The sequence below is a fragment of the Rhinoraja longicauda genome, chromosome 17 (assembly GCF_053455715.1).
Source record: "Rhinoraja longicauda isolate Sanriku21f chromosome 17, sRhiLon1.1, whole genome shotgun sequence".
Taxonomy (NCBI): domain Eukaryota; kingdom Metazoa; phylum Chordata; class Chondrichthyes; order Rajiformes; family Arhynchobatidae; genus Rhinoraja; species Rhinoraja longicauda.
The window spans coordinates 5,081,200-5,099,007 of NC_135969.1; the positions used below are offsets into that span (position 1 = coordinate 5,081,200).

The 17,808-nt window shown below is 43.8% G+C and overlaps 1 protein-coding gene across 1 annotated transcript in view; it reads left to right on the forward strand.

The window, feature by feature from the left end:
• Window positions 1-17,808, forward strand: part of vgll4b (vestigial-like family member 4b) — a 148,759-nt gene that overhangs the window by 68,634 nt on the left and 62,317 nt on the right. The gene's annotated exons all lie outside the window — the stretch shown is intronic.

The window sequence follows — 17,808 nt, forward strand, 5'->3', positions numbered from 1 at the left end:
GAGAAAGGTTCTGACTGTCTACCGTATTTATTCCTCTTAAACTGTTATTTACTTCTAACAAGTCTCCCCTCAACCTCTGACATTCCAGAGAAATCAATCCAAATTCACCCAACAGCTCTTTATAGGTGAAACCCTCTGATCCAGGCAGCATTCTAACAAACCTTTACACCCTCTCCAAAGACCCCACACCCTTCCCGTGACCACAACTGCATGCTCTATTCCAAATGAGGCCTAACCAAAGCTAACCAAAGAGCTGCATCATGACTTCCTGACTCTCATACTTAGGGGTGCCAACTATCTCACTCCCAAATAAGGGACAATGTGACGTCACCGCTCCGCGCCCCATGTGACCACACGCAGCCCGTGGCCACGTGCTCCCGGTCCACCAATGGTGGCTGCCCGGGCCGGTTGCTAGGCAACCTCCGTTAGGCGGCGCCCGGGCCTCCGGACCTACACTGTCCGGAACTTAAGCGGCCCCCGGGCCTACACTGTCTGGACCTACACGGTCCGGATGTACACTGTCCGGACCTACAGCGTCCGGGCCTACAGCGTCTGGGCCTACAGTGTCTGGGCCTACAGCATCAAGGGCCTACAGCATCCTAATATGGGACAAGGGCGGTCCCAATAGACAATAGACAATAGACAATAGGTGCAGGAGTAGGCCATTCAGCCCTTCGAGCCAGCACCGCCATTCAATGCGATCATGGCTGATCACTCAATCAGTACCCCTTTCCTGCCTTCTCCCCATACCCCCTCACTCCGCTATCCTCAAGAGCTCTATCCAGCTCTCTCTTGAAAGCATCCAACGAACTGGCCTCCACTGCCTTCTGAGGCAGAGAATTCCACACCTTCACCACCTTCTGACTGAAAAAGTTCTTCCTCATCTCCGTTCTAAATGGCCTACCCCTTATTCTCAAACTGTGGCCCCTTGTTCTGGACTCCCCTAACATTGGGAACATGTTATCTGCCTCTAATGTGTCCAATCCCCTAATTATCTTATATGTTTCAATAAGATCCCCCCTCATCCTTCTAAATTCCAGTGTATACAAGCCCAATCGCTCCAGCCTTTCAACATACGACAGTCCCGCCATTCCGGGAATTAACCTAGTGAACCTACGCTGCACGCCCTCCATAGCAAGAATATCCTTCCTCAAATTTGGAGACCAAAACTGCACACAGTACTCCAGGTGCGGTCTCACCAGGGCCCGGTACAACTGTAGAAGGACCTCTTTGCTCCTATACTCAACTCCTCTTGTTACGAAGGCCAACATTCCATTGGCTTTCTTCACTGCCTGCTGTACCTGCATGCTTCCTTTCATTGACTGATGCACTAGGACACCCAGATCTCGTTGAACTCCCCCTCCTCCTAACTTGACACCATTCAGATAATAATCTGCCTTTCTATTCTTACTTCCAAAGTGAATAACCTCACACTTATCTACATTAAACTGCATCTGCCATGTATCCGCCCACTCACACAACCTGTCCAAGTCACCCTGCAGCCTTATTGCATCTTCCTCACAATTCACACTACCCCCCAACTTAGTATCATCTGCAAATTTGCTAATGGTACTTTTAATCCCTTCGTCTAAGTCATTAATGTATATCGTAAATAGCTGGGGTCCCAGCACCGAACCTTGCGGTACCTCACTGGTCACTGCCTGCCATTCCGAAAGGGACCCATTTATCCCCACTCTTTGCTTTCTGTCTGTCAACCAATTTTCTATCCATGTCAGTACCCTACCCCCAATACCATGTGCCCTAATTTTGCCCACTAATCTCCTATGTGGGACCTTGTCGAAGGCTTTCTGAAAGTCGAGGTACACCACATCCACTGACTCTCCCTTGTCAATTTTCCTAGTTACATCCTCAAAAAATTCCAGTAGATTTGTCAAGCATGATTTCCCCTTCGTAAATCCATGCTGACTCGGAATGATCCCGTTACTGCTATCCAAATGCTCAGCAATTTCGTCTTTTATAATTGACTCCAGCATCTTCCCCACCACTGATGTCAGACTAACTGGTCTATAATTCCCCGTTTTCTCTCTCCCTCCTTTCTTAAACCAGCACCTGCAGTTCCTTCCTACACATTTCATCTGCTCCACTGCAAAATCTCCTCAAGGTATGCCCGCTTTGATGGAGTTCTCCTCCTCCTCACCCTGACTCTCAATCTGAAGAAGGGCCTCGACCCGAAAAGTCACCCATTCCTCCTCTCCAACGATGTTGCCCATCCCGCTGAGTTACTCCACCATTTTGTGTCCATCCTCAGAAAGTTGAATTGCCTTTACCTTTGCAACTGTAAGAGGTGTGAGAGTCAGAATGTGTAGGAAAATAAAAAATGAAGATGCTGGTTTAAATCGAAGGTAGACACAAAATGCTGGAGTAACTCAGCGGGTCAGGCCGCATCTCAAGAGAGAAGGATTGGGTGATGTTTCGGGTCGAGACCCTTCTTCAGACTCAGAGAGGCAGAATGATGCTTCATCTATATACTAAAACTCTCGTGTCACGTGTGGCGGTGCCTAACGGCTGCGGCTCGCTGGCAGTCTGTTTGTCCTTTGTCCTTTTTTTGTTTGTGTGTTGCTGTTGGGGTGTTTTGTTTTTGGTTGTGTATGTGTGGGGGGGGGGTGTATGTGTGGGGGGGGTATGTGTGGGGGGGGGTGTATGTGGGTGGGGTGTATGTGGGTGGGGGAAATCTTTCTTTTTTTAGGTCTCTTCCTCAGGGCGAGGCTTGGCCGCGGGGCCTTCCATCGCCCGGTGTGGCTCGGCCGCGGGCCTTCCATCGCCCGGTGCGGTGCGGCCACGGGACTGAACAGTGCCCGGTGCGGCTCGGCCGCGGGGCCTTCCATCGCCCGGTTGTCTATGAACCATTCTACATGTCCTTGATCGTCATCTACTTTGATCTGTTGGTTTCACACCTTGCCCTTCCATATCTCTAGTTCCTGTCCCCCCCCCCCCCCCCCCTCAGTCTGAAGAAGGGTCTCGACCCGAAACGTCATCCATTCCTTCTCTCCGGAGGCGCTGCCTGTCCCACTGAGTTACTCCAGCATTTTGTGTCTGTCTTCGGTGTACCTTCCTACACAAAACAACTTCTGCTGCAGTGGTTTAGAATGCAAACCCAATTGTAAAATGCCTTCATGTATTATGTTTAAACTGGATAATAAAATGGACAGATGCCATATAATATTTCATGAGAGGCAATCTTTTTCTGTCATTTCACTCTCTTACCAACAACACCTGTAAAATCAACTTGCAGTGGCAATACTTTATGGACTGAAGAGTTTGTTTTGAAATAGATTCCAAACAATGAGGAGGGATGTTTGCGTCCAATGGTCACGCCATCCGACCAGGTCTAAAACTTTCATTCACTGTACCCACACATGATGATCGAGGAAAGAAATAGTCCTAAGCCAGTAAGAGTTGAACAGATGTTCAGTACTGGCTCACATTGTACCACATCTGGAGCTATTATTCTCCTCAAACTGTACAATTTCTCTTTTATGGCATTATAACAATGGGGCTTTTGTTGAAGGGATCGTTAATTTGCAGGAAACGCTTATTGGTTCAGTGCCTTCTGTTCAGGGAACGGGTTGGCTCTCCGGGGACTTAAAGGAACCAACAGAGAATAGTTTTTCACCAAGTGGAAAATATTTTTTTCACACCAAATCTGTATAGTAATTCTCGGTTGTTTTGACAAAGTTGACCTCCAACTCGCAAAAAGCCAATAATGTTAACTCTTTACATTTGTTCATCATGCACGCACTGTATTTAGCAACAATTCCACTTAAAATCGTTTCTTATTATTCAGCTTGGAAGTTTATGTTCCTTCTGTGCTTCTGCTTGTCTCTTTTTCCGAGGTTAATTTTGTTGATTACTAACATTTGATCGCATTTAATAAGATTATTGGTGGACTTCTCTGATGGATATTGTCGGAAGGAGGGAGAAATGTTCTCGTGTTAAATTATTCAGGTGCCTTGTTCTGGCCGTAGGTGGTGAGATCAGTGATACAAGATTGATTATTTGACAATTGAGGACGTGCAGCGTAGGTTTACTAGGTTAACCTAGGTTTTTTTTAAACTTATTTAAAAAAATAGGTTTTTGCATTTATAACTGCTTACAGTGCAAAATTGCCACTATGTTTATTCCACTTTGATCCTTTGGTCTCTTGCAAACTGGATAGCAAAGATAAGCTTCTGCCTTGAACACTTTGTGAAGGACATAATGACTTGTTAAAGTGAGTACACTCGGAATAGATATCATTGAAAATCACGCTTTGTACCAGATTAGTGAATCAGCCATGTGCTTTGCTGTTTCACTTCCGGATCTGGGGTTTTGGATTCTGATTTCTTAAACTAATAAATGCAATTTCGGATCTAGTTTTATTGGAGTGGTGTGAACATAGAGCACCCGTTTTACTCTCCAGCAGTGGCGCTCTCTGGTTTGTATGAGAGGAGATCTTATCGAAACGTATAAGATTATTTAGGGGTTGGACACGTTAGAGGCAGGAAACATGTTCCCAATGTTGGGGGAGTCCAGAACAAGGGGCCACAGTTTAAGAATAAGGGGTAGGTCATTTAGAACAGAGATGAGGAAAAACTTTTTTAGTCAGAGAGTTGTGAATCTGTGGAATTCTCTGCCTCAGAAGGCAGTGGAGGCCAATTCTCTGAATACATTCAAGAGAGAGCTAGATAGAGCTCTTAAGGATAGCAGAGTCAGGGGGTATGGGCAGGAATGGGGTACTGATTGAGAATGATCAGCCATGATCACATTGAATGGTGGTGCTGGCTCGAAGGGCCGAATGGCCTACTCCTGCACCTATTGTCTATTTCACCCCCGACATCAGGAAGAAGGGAGCCTGAAAACTGTAACGTCCAGGTTCAGAAACAGCTTCAACCCTCCAGCCATCAGGCTATTAAACACCACAACCTCCATTAAGCTCTGAACTACATAGACTATTAATGTTATTATTGCATCCTTATTGTTGTTTGTTTTTTATCTGTGCGTATATATATATGTATGTGTGTATATATATATATGTGTGTGTGTATGTGTGAGTATGTATATTTATTCACACACTGAACGTTTTCTCTCTCGTTTATCAAATTGTTTACAGTGTACTATGTTTACATATTCTGTTGTGCTGTTGCAAGTAAGAATTTCATTGGTCTATCTGGGACATACGGCAATGAATGATTCTGTACGGAGTTTTGTACGTTCTCCCCGTGACCGCGTGGGTTTTCTCCGAGATCTTCGGTTTCCTCCCACACTCCAAAGACGTACTGGTTTGAAGGTTAATTGGCTTGGATTTGTATATCTTGCAATAGGTGTAAATTGTCCCTAGTGTGTGTAGGCTTGTGTTAATGTGCAGGGATCGCTGGTCGGTGTGGACACGGTGGGCCTGTTTCCGCGCTGTGTCTCTAAACCAAAGATACTAGAGGAGCACAATAGACCACTCGACCCCAAAAACCGTAGTACGTCATGACGCCATTTTAATAGGCAGAAACTTGCGGAAACATTTAAAAAGAAAAATAACAAAAATCTGCGAATTGATAGATGAGATATATTCTGCATTTTAATGGTGTTGTCACACATACTGTTCCCCCACAACACTGATTACACTGTGAGAGGCATAACGAACGGCGGGTTTTGCTTACTAAAATGGCTCCTTTGCGAACTACACTTCAGTATGGGCGATTTCAACGGAGTGGTCCATCTTGTTCCTTTAGTATCTTTGCTCTAAACTAAACTAAACTGAAGTGTATACATGGTAAAGCTGGGTGACTAATGGCTGGATGTTATTTCATTGCTGACCACAGCCTTTTCATTTTTGTTACCATGGCTGCAGACAATCTTCCTGTTTCTACAGGTTTGGAAAGTTTATTGTGGTTCATCAAAAAGGCACTTCAGTGGATTACGTTTATGTCTGCTGAACTGTTTAGTTGACCAATATAAGGATTGAAAATTAAACAACTAAATACAATAAAAGTATTTGTTTGCATATTTAGACCTTTGAAGTGCGGTAATTTAAAATTACAGGCAATGTTTCAAAAAGCTAGAGGCAACAGCACGGTGGTGCAGTGGTAGAGTTGCCGCCTTACAGCGCTTACAGCACCAGAGACCCAGGTTCGATCCCGACTATAGGTGCTGTCCTTACGGAGTTTGTATGTTCTCCCCGTGACCGCGTGGGTTTTCTCCGGGGACGCTCCAGTTTCCTCCCACACTCCAAAGATGTGCAGGTTTGTGTGTTAATTGGCTTGTTATAAATGCAATTTGTCCCTGGTGCGTGTAGGATAGTGTTCGTGTGCGGGGATCACTGGTCTCGGTGGGCTGAGTGAGGGGCCTGTTTCCACGCTGCACCTCTAAACTAAATTAAGCTAAACTAAACATATCAGAAATATAAGCTATGTATTTTCTAGACTTTGTTTCTACCTTTGTGATTTCTGTTTTTTTGCTTTTTTTGTCATTGGTTTTTCTGCAAGTTAATTATGCATGTACTTTGTCACATTCTGAGTCTTGTGCCTTTCTGCTTCAGTTTTATTTTCTCTTACAATTGCCAAACTTCACTCTAGGTTCACTGGCTAACCTAATTTTTATTTGGGTTGAAGGGAGGGGGGGGGGGGGGCGGGGGGCAGGAAATTGATTCCATTCTGAAAACCTATCTGCAGGAAACAATTAAATGCCTTAATCCTTTAGTCATGAGCATTTGCGATGGGCATATTTCACAATAATAAACTCAATGCATGACTGAAGGTATACAAATAGCTATAATATTCCATTGCATTTACATTATGTTGACAGTTTAGTTTATTGTCACGTGTACCGAGGTACAGTGAAAAGCTTTTGTTGCGTGCTAACCAGTCAGCAGTAAGACTATACATGTTTACAATCGAGCCATTTACAGTGTATAGACACATGATAAGGGAATAACGTTTAGTGCAGGGTAAAGCCAGCAACGTCCGATCAGGGATAGACTGAGGGTCACCAAAGATGTAGATAGTAGTTCAGGACTGCTCTCTGGTTGTGGTACGATGATTCAGTTGCCAGATAACAGCTGGGAGGAAACTGTCCCTGAATCTGGTGGTGTGTGTTTTCACAAGTCTGTACCTTTTGCCCAATGGGATATGCTCATTGTTGGATTTTGCAAAACTATACCATCGGTTCCAAAGGAAGAATTTGCAAATGTGTTAATTTTTGGTTTCCTTTTTCTTTGGCCAATGATCCCTCTTCAGCTTCCCCTCTTAGAGTGGTGGACTCGTGCTAGAATCGTAAATCCTCTCTGCAAGGGCCAATTATTTGGGAATATTATGTGACTTGCTATGTGATGTACAATCTCCCTCTGCTGCATTACAAGAAACAAATTTGAATATCTAATTTCAATAGAAATATAGAGTTGATATAGTAGTATAAGAAAATAACTGCAGATGCTGGTACAAATCGAAGGTATTTATTTCACAAAATCATGGAGTAACTCAGCAGGTCAGGCAGCATCTCAGGAGAGAAGGAATGGGTGACGTTTCGGGTCGAGACCCTTCTTCGTGTTGTCTGAAGGCTGTCTGAAGAAGGGTCTCGAAGTGAAATATCACCCATTCCTCCTCTCCTGAGATGCTGTCTGACCTGCTGAGTTACTCCAGCATTTTGTGAAATAAATACCATAGAATTGATATGGTCTTCAAAGGTGGACAATGGATTTGATAGTCTAGGTATTCGGGTTTCTAACATTTGTCAGGTTTGACAGCATTGCCTATGTTGAAATGGTTTCAAAAAAAAATAATATATAAGTTATGTTGTAGGAAGGAACTACAGATGCTGGTATATACCGAGGATAGACACAAAATGCGTGGGACAGGCTGCATCTCTGGAGAGAAGGAATGGGTGATGTTTTGGGTCGAGACCCTTCTTCAGACAGCCTTCAGACAACACGAAGAAGGGTCTCAACCCGAAACATCACGCATTCCTTCTCTCCAGAGATGCTGCCTGTCCCACGCTGAGTTACTCCAGCATTTTGTGTCAATCTTTGATACTACAAGTTATTTTCATTAGAAAATGTGGGGAAAAGCTACTGAAGCATTCAAAAGGCAAAAAGCAACTCCAATTTTGAAATCACAGAGAATTTGACTTACTGGCGTATTAATATGTTGCCATTGCGATTTTTAATTAGCATACTTTTGGATAAATGTTCCAGAAGGAATATTTTGTTGTAATTCTACCACCTGGCCTCTAGGTTGCGCAACTGAACTCGATCTTTATGGTCCCATTGGAAATATTGTATAAACCCAGGTTTTGTTTTTCCATTCTGAGAACAAGACTTGATGTTTTTGGAATGATTTATTTATAACCAAACAAAACATTCATTTATTCCTCCCCACAGTGATTTCAAAAATTGAACAACTTACGACGTCCACAAATTGACGTCATCAAACACTTGTGCCAGGCAAAACTCAGGGCAAAAATAAAATAAAACTCAGAAAAATAAAATAAATAAATAAATAAATAGAATAAATTAAATAAATTAAATAAATTAAATAAATTAAATAAATTAAATAAATTAAATAAATAATTAATAAATAAATAATAAATAATAAATAATAAATAATAAATAATAAATAATAAATAATAAAATAAAATAATAATATAATAAAATAATAAAATAAATAAATAAATAAATAAATAAATAAATAAATAAATAAATAAATAAATAAATAAATAAATAAATAAATAAATAAATAAATAAATGAATAAATGAATAAATGAATAAATGAATAAATAAATAAATAAATAAATAAATAAAATGGAAATAAAATAAAATAAAACTCAGGGCAAAAATAAAAATAAAACTCAGGGCAAAAAAAAACAAAAAAACCCAGGGCAAAAATAAGTCGAATAGCATAGAAACTATTTGTCGTCAAGAGTGTTTTATTGTCATATGTTCCAAACTGAACAATGAAATTCTTACTTGCAGCAGCACAACAGAGTATGTAAACATAGTATACAGTAAAACAATATAATAATCGAGAAAAAAGTTCAGTGTGTCTATATATCCAGTGTGTCTATATCTACATGTGTGTCTATAGTTCAGTGTGTCTATATATGCACACTCACATCTACACATATATACAAATCAGATATACACACGCATATGTACACGTTAAAAGCAAACAAACAATAATAGTGCAATAATAACAATAATTGTCTTGTCTAATCAGAGCTTATTTGAGGTTTCAGTGTTTAATAGCCTAATGGCTATAGGGAAGAAGCGGTTCCTGATACTGGACAAAGAATTAAAAATTAAGAATTAAGCACCGACCCAGTGAACATGGAGCTTGAAACACTGCTGGTGAACCTGAGGGCCCATACATGTCAACTTACCTCTATCAAAGTGAAAGATTGGTCCCAATGCCCCTGAGCTAAAATTGGTTGGAAAAGTGGACTCAAGTTCTCAGTTCAGATTGCTGGCATAATCCCTTGGAGAAAGTGTAATCTTGCGGCATAAGTGAGCAGATGATGAAGGATTGCCAGATCGGGTTACGAATAAATAAATCGAAACCATTCACTGTCATGTCTCCAGTATTGCTACTTTAATGAACTATTGGAAGTGTGGCAGTCAGCTGTTGGGAAAAGTGCAGGCCCAACTTAAATCACAATTATTAACCTTGATCTCAATTGTTCTTTTACAGACTCACTAAAATATTTGTCTCTCCTGAGGAGATCACAGATTTGTTCCTCATTTCTGTTTGTTCACCTTTCCTGGGTTCCAAAAGGAGCCTTTGATTTGGAAATAGGGGTGGCATTCTGGATTTATGCCACTAATCACCCCTGTAGAAAAACACTAATAGCAACCTTACAATTGAATTGAATTGAATTGAATACATTTTATGAGCCAAGTATGTATACATACAAGGAACTTGCCTTGGTGCTCTGGTATACCATGGCAGCCATCATCGGCGCCAGTCACACAATGAGGCAACATTTCCAGTGCACTTCAAAGGGTGTGTTGGGACAGTGCAGATGTGGTGGGATAACTATTTTAGCTGGGCTTAGGAGGTCAGTGTGAGGCCTGACGGGGTCTGTCCTTGGAAATCAAACACTTCATGATGTTGTTTGGTGCTGGAACCCCAACAATGACATATCGAGGAGATTATATAATGTATAAGAAAATAACTGCAGATGCTGGTACAAATCAAAGGTGTTTATTCACAAAATGCTGGAGTAACTCAGCAGGTCAGGCAGCATAGAAACATAGAAACATAGAAAATAGGTGCAGGAGTAGGCCATTCGGCCCTTCGAGCCTGCACCACCATTCAATATGATCATGGCTGATCATCCAGCTCAGTAGCCTGTACCTGCCTTCTCTCCATACCCCCTGATCCCTTTAGCAAAAAGGGCCACATCTAACTCCCTCTTAAATATAGCCAATGAACTGGCCTCAACTACCTTCTGTGGCAGAGAATTCCACAGACTCACCACTCTCTGTGTGAAGAAATGTTTTCTCATCTCGGTCCTAAAAGACTTCCCCCTTATCTTTAAGCTGTGACCCCTGGTTCTGGACTCCCCCAACATCGGGAACAATCTTCCCGCATCTAGCCTCTCCAACCCCTTAAGAATTTTATATGTTTCTATAAGATCCCCCCTCAGTCTTCTAAATTCCAGCGAGTACAAGCCCAGTCTATCCAGTCTTTCCTCATATGAAAGTCCCGCCATCCCAGGGATCAATCTGGTGAACCTTCTCTGTACTCCCTCTAAGGCAAGAACGTCTTTCCTCAGGTTAGGAGACCAAAACTGCACACAATACTCCAGGTGCGGTCTCACCAAGGCCCTGTACAACTGCAGCAGAACCTCCCTGCTCCTAAACTCAAATCCTCTTGCTATGAATGCCAACATACCATTCGCTTTCTTCACTGCCTGCTGCACCTGCATGCTTGCTTTCAATGACTGGTGCACCATAACACCCAGGTCACGTTGCATCTCCCCTTCTCCCAATCGGTCACCATTCAGGTAATACTCTGCTTTCCTGTTCTTGCCGCCAAAGTGAATAACCTCACATTTATCCACATTATATTGCATCTGCCATGCATTTGCCCACTCGCCTAATCTATCCAAGTCACTCTGCAGCCTCCTAGCATCCTCCTCGCAGCTAACACTGCCACCCAGCTTCGTGTCATCCGCAAACTTAGAGATGTTGCATTCAATTCCCTCGTCCAAATCATTAATATACACTGTAAATAACTGGGGTCCCAGCACTGAGCCTTGCGGTACCCCACTAGTCACTGCCTGCCATTCCGAAAAGGACCCGTTTATTCCTACTCTTTGCTTCCTGTCCGCCAACCAATTTTCTATCCACCTCAACACTGAACCCTCAATACCGTGTGCTTTAAGTTTGTACACCAATCTCCTATGTGGGACCTTGTCAGGAGAGAAGGAATGGGCGACGTTTCGGGTCGAGACCCTTCTTCAGACTGAAGATTGAGGAGAATGATTAAAGTAAGGGGGTGGCTTAGCGGTAGAGCTGCTGCCTTACAGCGCTTACAGTGCCAGAAGACCCGGGTTCGATCCCGGCCATGGGTGCTTGTCTGTATGGAGTTTGTACGTTCTCCCAGTGACTTGTGTGGGTTTTCTCCGAAAACTTTGGTTTCCTCCCACACACTAAAGACTTGAGGGTTCTACAAGTTTGTATGTTAATCGGCTTGGATATTAGTGTAAAAATTGTCCCTCGTTTAGAATAGCGTTAGTGTGCGGGGATCGCTGGTGGGCGCGGACGCGGTGGGCCGGAGGGCTTGTTTCTGCGCTGTATCGCTAAACTAAATTAAACTGAAGAAACTAAAGAGAGCAGAAGCCAGAGAATGAAAATAGGAACCGGGAAATCATGCGGTCGGTGACTGGGGGTGCAATGGGAGGTTGAAATTGCAAGATTCAGGGAGTGCTTGGAAATCAGGGGCGATTACGGGACCCCCAGGATGCAATCCAAGGAAGGAACTGATCTTGCACGCTTCCCAAGATCGGCACAAAATGCTGGAGTAACTCAGCGGGACAGGCAGCATCTCTGGAGAGAAGGAATGCGTGACATTTCGGGTCGAGACCCTTCTTCAGACTGAGCGTCAGGGGAGAGGGAGTGACAGAGATATGGAAGATCAAGGAAAATGTAGAATAGATCATTATTAGCTAGGAGAAGGTGACAAGAAAGCAAACAGAGATACAATGTAATCAGGGTGACAGTCAGACTGGTCGGAGAACTGGGAAGGGGGAGGGACATGTAAAAAAGTTACCTCTCGGGTTCCTATTAAATCTTTCCCCCCTCACCTTAAACCCATGTTATCTGGAATCATATCATCATATCATATCATATATCTACAGCCGGAAACAGGCCTTTTCGGCCCTCCAAGTCCGTGCCGCCCAGTGATCCCCGTACATTAACACTATCCTACACCCACTAGGGACAATTTTTACATTTACCCAGCCAATTAACCTACATACCTGTACGTCTTTGGAGTGTGGGAGGAAACCGAAGATCTCGGAGAAAACCCACGCAGGTCACGGGGAGAACGTACAAACTCCTTACAGTGCAGCACCCGTAGTCAGGATCGAACCTGTGTCTCCGGCGCTGCATTCGCTGTAAAGCAGCAACTCTACCGCTGCGCTACCGTGCCGCCCTATGTCCTCCCATGCAGCATATATAGGAATCACATTGGGGTCACCGATCACCTGGTACAGGAGCTTCACATTTACCTATTGGAATGTTACAAAACAGGTTTTTACTTATGGAACAGGATAGTTTGTCTGTTTGTTTTTATGTTATGACTGTTTTTGTAAAGCGCTTTGAGCACCTGGTAAAGCGCTATATAAAATAAATGCTTATTATTATTATTATTATTATTATTATTATTATATTCAAGCACAAAATTGGGAGAAAAAACAGACTGCAGATACTGGAATCTAGAGCAAAAAAAAACAAACTGCTGGAGGAACTTTTCTGGTCAGGCAACGTTATACAATTGAACTTGTGGACAAGAATTTTTCATTGTTATTGACAACAACGCTAGGATTCAGTTGGAAATGTACCCTTTGAGCTTATTGTAAATTACTTTCTCTTAGATTAATAGCAAAGCCCCTGTTGAGATTCTTGTTTGGTGACTGGGATCAAAGTATTGACACATTTATTGATCCAACACAAAGCTTCTGGAGATGGTAGCTTTGTCTCTGTAAAGGCTGTATTCATAGTCAGAGCCATACCACACGGAAACAGGCCCTTTAGCAAAATCGTCCATGCCGACCAGGATTCCACATCTAAGCTAGCCCCATTTGCCCGCATTTGACCCACATTCCTCTAAATCTTTCCTCTTCATGCACTTGTCCAAGTGTCCTTTAAATGTTGTTATTCTACCTGCCTCAACTACCTCCTCTAGCATCTCATTATTCCATATACCTACCACCCTCAAGAAAAAGCTGCCCTTCAGGTTCCTATTCAATCTTTCCCCTCTCACCTTGAACCTATGTCCTCTGGTTCTGGATTCCCCTACCTTGCATTAAAGACTGCGCATTCACCCTATCAATTCCCCTCATGATTTTATACACCTCGATAAGACCAACTCTTAGCCTCCTGCGCTAGGGTTGCCAACTATCTAACTCCCTAATACGGGACAAGCTGATGTCACCGCCCGCGCCCCACATGACCTCACTGTAGATTAGTGTAATGGTGTCACTCATGTTATGTGTCATGCTTTTGTAGTCAGGCCCCTTTAGCTTTTGAGTGACCACTGCTTGTGTGATTCGGGTTAGTGTAAGTGGAACGTGCAGGCCTGAGGTCGTGCTTGCTATGTAGTTAATAAAGTCTTTGGATCATTATCCAGGTGTAAGGCTTCTGTTATTATAGGGTCAGCACAACATGATGTCAGAAGTGAGATAACGTGGTCGTTTGATCACTGTGTATAAGTCCTTGGAGTTGATACAAATCCGTATCTCGTCTTTGTTCTTCTTAGCAGCGACAACCATTGTGGAGACCCAGTCTGAGGGGTCAGATACACCCAGAGACACCATTCTGTTAAGTTCACTTTGAACACGATCCCGCATAGCGTGGGGAATCGTATGAGCCGGACGAACAACTGGGATTGCCTCAGGGTCAATGGTAATTGTGTACCTGACAGGCAGCTTGCCCAGCTTATCATTAAACAAGTCTTTGTATTGTGTCAGAATTTAATGTGTAAGACAGCGGCCACGTGCTCCCGCTCCACCAATGGCGGCTGCCCGGGCCGGGAGCCGGGTTGCTACGCAACCTCCGTTAGGCGAACATACTCGGCCCCTCTCCCTGAACACACTCCATTAGCCTGCAGCTTCCGGGCCTACAGCGCCCCCCCCCGGGCCTAATACGGGACAAGGGCGGTTCCGTACGGGGCAAACAAATTTATCCCAAAATATGGGATGTCCCGGCTAATACGGCACAGTTGGCAACCCTATCCTGCGCTCCAAGGAATGAAATTCTAGTGAGCCCAACCTCTCCCTAGAACTCAGGCCCTGGAATCCTGGCAACATCCTCGGAAATCTTCTCTGCACTCTTTCCACCTTAAGGACACCCTGGCTAAAGCAGAAACGGACCACAGTAAACGGAACACAGTACTTCAAATGAGATTCTGAGATCACCTAGCTTAGTAGAGGATCGATCTCTGATCCACTGGTCTATGTTTCTGACTAATTGTTGTGACATAGAAGTAAACTTCATTGCTTTTTTTATGGCACACATTTTCAAAAGCCTTGGATTTGAACCCTAGACATGTGAAGCTGAAAGATGGAGTTAAGTATTCTGTGTTGATATAAAGCCACATCTGTTTTGCACTGTTTCAATGGCCTCCTGCCATCGTCTGTTCCACATAAGATCCGGAATATTCTATGTAAAGACTAGCAGATGCAGCTCACTCTTAAATATTCCAACAGGGCTTGTTTCTCATTCTGAAAAGGCTCTGTCGTTTTTTGTAAGTCCAGACAATTTCTATGCACATTTTTATGAGAAAATTGCATCCGTTGGACTGTTTAATTTTCTAACAAATTGGTCGTAGATTAAATTCCTTCTAGAGATGCTTGTGATCGGTGGTGTACTGCAGGAATCGATGCTGGGACCTTTGCTGTATGTTATTTGCATTAATGATCCACATGAGAGTTCAGGAGGTTTCATAAAATGTTAGCAATTGACATGAGAATTGGTGGCATTGACAGCAAGGGCAGTCGGCTTTGGATATAGAGTGATATTGATAAGTTGGTAAAACAAATGGAGCAACAGAAGAGCTTACACATAATAAATATCCCAGGAAATACTGAGGAACACAGGGACCTTGGTGTACATGTCCAAGGATTACAGAAGGCAGCAACACGGGTAGAACAAATAGTTAAGAAGGCATATGGGACATCTGCCTTATTAAGCCATAGCAAAAAAGATAAGAGTGAAGAGTTTACATACAACATCTACAACTAGGTTTACCAACTGTCCTGTATTAGCCGGGACATCCCGTATTTTGGGCTAAATTGGTTTGTCCCGTACGGGACCGCCCTTGTCCCGTATCAGGCCCGGACGGCGCTGTAGGCCCGGACACTGTAGGCTCAGACACTGTAGGCTCAGACAACTGTATGACCGGACATCTGTATGCCCGGACACAGTAGGCCCGGACACTGTAGGCCCGGACAACTGTATGCCCGGACAAATGTATGACCGGACAACTGTAGCCTGGAGGCCACTGAAGTCCCGGACAATGTAGGCCCGGGCGCCGCCTAACGGAGGTTGCATAGCAAACCCACCTCCCGGCCTAAGCGGCCGCCATTGGTGTAGCGGGAGTACCTGGCCGTTGGCTGGGTGAGGTCATGTGGGGCGCATGGTGGTGACATCACCCTTTGTCCCTTATTTGGGAGTGGGGAAGTTGGCAACCCTACTTACAACCCAGGGCCTACATGATCTCTAAACACTTTAACTCCCCTTTCCAGTCCCATACTGACCTTTCTGTCCTGGGCCTCCTCCACTGCCAGAGTGAGAGAAAAATGCAAATTGGAGGAACAGCACCTCATGTTTCGCTTGGGCAGCTTACAACCCAACAGAATGAATATTGATTTCTCTAACTTTAAGTAACCCTTGTTTTCCCTCCCTCTCCGACCTTCCCCCACCCTAGTTCTCTGACTAGTTTCAATGTCCTCCTGATTAATTTTACTGTTTACGTGCCTCGTTGTCGCCTTCCCCCCCCATCCAACAAGGAACCATTGTACATTTCCTTGATCATACAATACAACACAATACAATATATCTTTATTGTCATTGTACAGGGGTACAACGAGATTGGGAATGCGCCTCCCATACGATGCAATAAATTAATTAGCTAGTCAGTATTAATTTAAACAACTCAATGAAACAAATTGGAACAGTTTTAAAACAGAATAAAGTGCAAGTAGATCTGTGCCGGTTCACTGTGCGATGTGACCATCCGGCTCAGCAGGACCGGTTCATAGCAGCTATGGCCCTGGGGATGAAGCTGTTCCTGGGTCTGGAGGTGCGTGCGTAGAAGGCCTTGTATCATCTGCCCGATGGTAGAAGTTCGAACAGACTGTTGCAGCGGTGTGAAGAGTCTTTGTGGATGCTGGTGCCTTTTCTGAGGCATCGTGTGTTGTAGATGCCCTCCAAGGCTGGTAGCTGTGTTCCGATGGTCCTGTGAGCTCTATGGACTACCTGCTGAACAGCTTTCCTCTCTGCCTCTGTGCAGCTGAGATACCACACAGGGATGCCATGTGTTAGGATGCTCTCTATGGTGCAGTGGTAGAAGGTCGTCAGCAGCTGTTGGGGTAGACCAGACTTCTTCAGTGTTCTCAGGTTGAACAGTCGTTGCTGTGCCTTCTTGACCAGCGCCATCGTCTGCTTTGATCTGTTCTTTTCACACCTTACGTACCCTTCCATATCTCTCATTTCCCTCTCCCGACTGTCATTGTTTAGAAGGGTCTCGACCCGAATCATCGTCCAGAGATGCTGCCTGTCCCGCTGAGTTACTCCAGCATTTTGTGTCGATCTTCTATAAAACATTAGTTAGGCCACAGCTGCTGCAAAGCTTGGAGTTCTGGTCATCTTGCTAGAAGAGGATGTCGTTATAATGCAGAGGAGATTCAACAGGATTCTGCTTGGGATGGAGAATTTTAGTTATGAGGAGAGACTGGATAGATCGGGCTGTTTTCCTTGATGCTGGAGAGGAATATAAACGAGGAACATAAATAATAGTGTATCTGGGGAGAATTTTTGTAGTTAACAAACGTACCTGAAACCAAAGGACAAAGGTTTAGATGTAGGAGATTCTATGGAGATTTGAGGAACAATTGTTTTCACCTAGAAGATGGTTAAAATCTGGAACACACTGTCTGGGGGTGGGGTGGAAGCAGATATTTTAACCAACTTGTAAGTATTTAGATGAGCCATTATCAAAATACTATGGCATAGAAGGCAATGGGCCAAGTGCTGGAAAGCGGGAATAGCTTGGATGGTAGCTGATAGACAAGGTTAGCCAAGGGGCCTGCCTCTGAGCTGTACAGCTCTAAATCAATATTCAAAATGCTTCAAATGGCAGACAATTTATTGCTCACGTGAACATATTGGCTTCTGTTCCTTGTGAACTTTGTAGTTTGGATCGTGAACAGAGAGCTACATGCCGTGTGAGAAACCCAATAATAGGAGGGGAAAAAAACAAAATATATACGCACCTCAGGTTAAAATAACCAAGCCTGCAGTTTCACACTCCTGTTCATTTGAATCAGGTTTACATTTTTGAGAAACAGCAGCAGAGATGTATTTTCCAGTTCTGATCA